The sequence below is a fragment of the Apis dorsata genome, unplaced genomic scaffold (genome assembly GCF_000469605.1).
Source record: "Apis dorsata unplaced genomic scaffold, Apis dorsata 1.3 scaffold_199, whole genome shotgun sequence".
NCBI classification, from domain to species: domain Eukaryota; kingdom Metazoa; phylum Arthropoda; class Insecta; order Hymenoptera; family Apidae; genus Apis; species Apis dorsata.
In genome coordinates this window covers 41760-46618 of record NW_006263483.1, presented here as the reverse complement: position 1 = coordinate 46618, position 4859 = coordinate 41760, and the positions used below count along the sequence as shown (strand labels likewise).

At 36.6% G+C, this 4859-nt stretch overlaps 1 protein-coding gene and 1 long non-coding RNA gene across 2 annotated transcripts in view; one reads left to right on the top strand and one right to left on the bottom strand.

The window, feature by feature from the left end:
• LOC102678580 (LIM and SH3 domain protein Lasp) overlaps positions 1-4859 on the top strand; it is a 24334-nt gene that overhangs the window by 12500 nt on the left and 6975 nt on the right. The gene's annotated exons all lie outside the window — the stretch shown is intronic.
• Positions 623-1373, bottom strand: LOC116185522. The gene is made up of 2 exons (XR_004150371.1): positions 1044-1373; positions 623-797 (listed from the first exon to the last, which is right to left on the bottom strand). It is a non-coding gene; the product is annotated as an uncharacterized LOC116185522 (long non-coding RNA).

Sequence of the window (4859 nt, the reverse complement as noted above, 5' to 3'; positions counted from 1 at the left end):
GATTCCTGCGCGATTCTCCTCGGCCGCTTTAATTAAAACGTTTCAGCGGCCGATCGTGATGGCGATACTCGATAGGGGCGCGTGCGGAAATCGTATGAAAACGAAGAACAGTTTCCCGAGGATGAAAGCATTGCGAGTAAATTGCAAATTGAGATTATAATTAAGTCGGTATTAATAACCTTTGGAATTTGATATTCTTAGAAACGTTGTTGGAAGTCATTGTTTCGCTCGAATCATCGTCATGCGAATTTTTAAGGGTTAAACCTTACAGAAGCAGAAAAGCGATGCGATTTTTCGTAGTGATAGTGACTCCGATGTAATCTCATTTCCTTTCTTTATTTATTTTTCATTTTTTTTTTTTAATATTTAATATTTTCACTTCCATATAAAGCACTATCTTTTTTTTTTACTTGCTTCGATCTTTCCTCGTGATTGGAGAACCGATTGGATCGAGAGCTATGCTTCCACGTCTCATCAGTGGAAATTCGCTTCCTTCCTTCCTTCGATCCCCCTCCACCCCGAATGGCCGTGTATTCGCCGAATTTCAAACTCGTCCCGGAGAAATGATGTCATCCTCATCGTCATCGGTACACCACGAGTGACTCACTTCCCTTTCGCCTCGTTCTTCTTTATTTAGAGAAGTCGCGGGCTCTGCGGTTCACCTCAGACCAACTTTGCACTCTCGTCATGATCGTCGTCGGTCCTTTCTCTAATTGCCGATCATTAGTCCGAGTGTATAGAGTTCTCCGGTTTCTCCGATTCCGCCAATTCCCACGTTATTCTAAACGACGAGAATCCTAAAATCGTATTTTATTCGTATTCGCGAAGCGAGATAGCGAGATTCGAATTTTTTTCAGATTTCAGATTAATTATTCCTTTCGCTTTCGTCCGCTTTGACAACGCGACGTAATTTTAAGTTCGCGAGAGAGACAGAAAAATGTCACGGTAGCGTAAAACGAGTAACCGGGAGCTAGGAATAAAATATGAAGAAGAAGGTGGAAACTCGAGAACCGTAAAACAATTGTCGCTACACGTTTACATACGTGTGATATATTTATGCCTGTAAATTATGCTCATTATGCTGGTGATCGTATGCCTATGTCTGAACCGTATTTCATTATTTATTTGTTTTTTGTTAAAATTGTTTTTAAATGTATAAATTATTCATATAGTTATATACTCGAAGTATTTAAATTATCGAGTCGATTTTAAATTTTTTACATGTACGTTTTTATTTTCCAATTTCAAACGTTTAGCTTGGATTCGCGAATATATTACTCTCGACGAGTTATCAGTTATATAAAATAAGAATGCGATAAGAAATCTATATTATTTTTGCTATCATCGTATCGAGATAAAAATATCGTGTCTGTCGAAACGTAGAAATATTTCAAGGTTTTATTCTTTTTTCATCTTTACTTTTTAGGAAACAGTTCTTCAACTTTATCTCGAAGTTTTTGTAAATGATTTTAATCCTTGCCTCGTAATATCACTCTTTGCAATTGCAGTTTTCTATTTATAACAAGACATAATTTAAACTCTAATTACGATTTCAATTCTACATTTCGAAGATTAAATAGATTTCGCATTAACGAGAGAAATTTTGTTTATAACTCAAAAGTTTTTATTTTCGTACTTTCTACGATAAAGGATAGCGTAGAAACTTTCGAGATATTCGCGTGAGAAAATATCGACGAAGGAAAACGGGCGGAAGCGTCGTTAATTCGCGTGGTCTCGACTCGAAGTAATTTAACAGCTAGCAGTAAAAGGGGTGGTCAGCGTAGCGTGACCCGACTGCATAGCCACGGTGAACCGACCTTGTCCCACAATGCATCTCCGAACCTCACCATACCTATCTTAACCCGTGTGTAATTTTACAACCCTGTGTCGCGCATGCGTCGAATTTTCTTCACGCGTTACACATGCGCCTTGAGAATTATGCAAAGAAACGATATTGTTTCTTTAACATTTATTAATCTGAGCCTTTCCTTTCGAATTGGGAACGCATATTTCGTTCTTCTTTTATTTATTATCGCTTATGATTAATATTCTTTCGAATTTTAACGATGGAGAAGCGAGGAACTGTGGTGAATGAAAATGCAATAGCATTCGATTAATGGGAATATTGCAGTGTGTAAAGATCAAAAGAATCGTTGGAAATGGAAACTCTATTTTGTAGAAAGAGAACAATTTTTTGAAAATATTCTAAATTCGTAGTCTAATGTATCTATGGATAATGTACGTCCATTTTTAATTATTACAATTCTATAGAAAATTATTAAGAATTATCTTATAGGGATTCACGTTGAATTAAGAAACCGTTCCACTTATAATTTCTCAAGAATTTCCTTCGTCTAGGAAAATATATCGTCTTAACTATATTAATCATCTCCCTCGTTACGTTAATTACTTCCTAGTGTCGTGTTGCATACGCAGCTTTCCTCTCTTCATCAATTAACTCCTTTCAAATGCTCATCTTCTACATTTTTCCTTCTACATTGCATTTTCTAAATTATTTAAAAATTCATAACAAAACTATTAATCCGGCAGATTTCTTAAGCGAATATCAATTTTCGAATCTAGTTTTTGAGAAAAGTACATCCGCACCAATTCTTCCACCGAATTTCTTTCGATCGATCGAGGTTCTCGAGGTTTTCGATCGATGAGTCGTGAGACGTTTCAATTCGTTGGTCGTGGCACGCTGTCGATATCTTTACGAGAGTGGACAAGCCGAAGAGAAAAAGCGGGAATCTCGTTTCGGCCTTCGTTGGAATTCGAGTAATGCGGTCGAAGTAAGGTTTCGTTCTCTGCGCCAGCATCGGGAGCCGGCACTACTTCCGAAGCCATTCTCGCGATTCCTGCCCATGCTTACTGAATCCAATAAGACTAGTCTCGGAAAATTTCTCCGGTTAGACGTCATTGGAAAAAGTAGGAGACCTTGTGGTTCTTTAGCCGATACTATATACTTATCCGTTTCCAACGATTACCCGCAGTCACACGATTCTTTGCGTCGCCTTTGCCCTTATTATTCCTTTACGCATCTCCTTAATCACATTTTTTCACAAAGTTTATCGATTTATTCAGTAAAATTCTAGCAAGATTTTTAAAAATTCTTCTTTTACAAATTTGTAAAAGGATCTCTAGGTTCTAAAATTCAATAAAATTCTAGATTTTTAAGATTTTTAAACAAAAATTCTTCTTCCACAAATTTATAGAAGCATCTTTAGGTTTTAAAATTCAATAAAATTCTAACAAGATTTTTAAACATAAATTCTTCTTACATTCTTAAATTCTTCTAGGTTCTAAAATTCTAGCAAGATTTTTAAACAAAAATTCTTTTTTTACAAATTTATAAAAGGATCTCTAGGTTCTAAAATTCAATAAAATTCTAGCAAGATTTTTAAACAAAACTTCTTCTAGATTCTAAAATTCAATAAAATTCTAGCAAGATTTTTAAACAAAAATTCTTTTTAATTTATAGAAGGATCTCTAGGTTCTAAAATTCAATAAAATCCTAGCAAGATTTTAAACAAAAATTCTTCATCTACAAATTTATAGAAGGATCTCTAGGTTCTAAAATCTTTATTTATCTTTTAATCAATTTCACCCGTTCGTAAACTCGACACAACAAAGGATTAAATCTCACACCGCTAAACACACGTTCATTCTAAACTGTACCACGACATAGATATTCATCAATAAATCCAAAACAACTTTTTCAATCGTTTCCAAAGTGGCGCCTCGATACGCAGAGGTGCGAAAAGGTGCGAGCCATAACGTAACGCGTGCGCAATCGAGATTTGTGTCACGAGGGCCGTTTTCCATGTAAGGCACCTATAACGTTGTCCACCCTGGTAATTGTGCCAGCCAAGCAAGTTACGTAACACGCCGTTGTGCCATGCACGAATAATAGGCGCTCTCGTACCTGGCCTTTTGTCGCACAAGCAACCGTTCTACATTGCGCGTCTCTAGGATATTTCCTGTCGTCTTGACGATCTCCCTATGTTGTCCGTATTTGCATATGAAATTGCCATTCCGTTGCCATTCCTCGGGATGCAACTCTGACACTTGATTGCAACACCCGTGACATTTATCGAACGGTGTACATCCAGCTATTTGGTACCTTGCTTTTTCTCTTCCCAGGAATTTTCTGTTTTTTACATGTGATCATGGTGATTTTCCAATGACATTTCCCCAGTGATTTTCCAGTTTTATTATCGAATTTTTTTTTTAAATTCTTCTTGGATAATATCTTTTCTCGTCTCAAATTTCGTTGAAATTTCTCTCTCTCGATTAGAAATAAAGTTTCTCTTCTTTCTTTTCTTTCGTTGAACTCGATGTTTAACGAAGTTTATAGATGAAAGGGTTCAGGATTTGTTATTCGATTACGATGTTTTAATTAAATCGGGTTAAGAGTTTTTCGTTTAAATTACATAGTTTTTCTACGTTTAATTGGTTGCTCAATCAGTTCCCCGAGATCGCAATCGTTTCGATATTTTTCGCAACGCGGGAAACGGAACTTTGAATTCCGGTATCCGTGAAATGTGGCAAAATGGTTGAAACCGAGCGTGTAAACGAGTTTACCTTAACGTCGAGGACCGGATGAATGAATCGTAATTCGATTAGAAAAATTAACGTTCTCGAAGGCATCGGTGAACCGAGCGCATGATTCATATACACGATATTGAATATAATTTATTCACACGTTCTACAGCAATGAGTAATCGACTCTCGAGTCATTCGTGGCGTTGTGTCACAGATACACTTGAACTCTCCGTGCATTCTTATACACGGTTCTCCACGCGATGCATATCTGATTAAAAGTAAAATTTATCGGGAATAGCTGCTACCCACGGCCA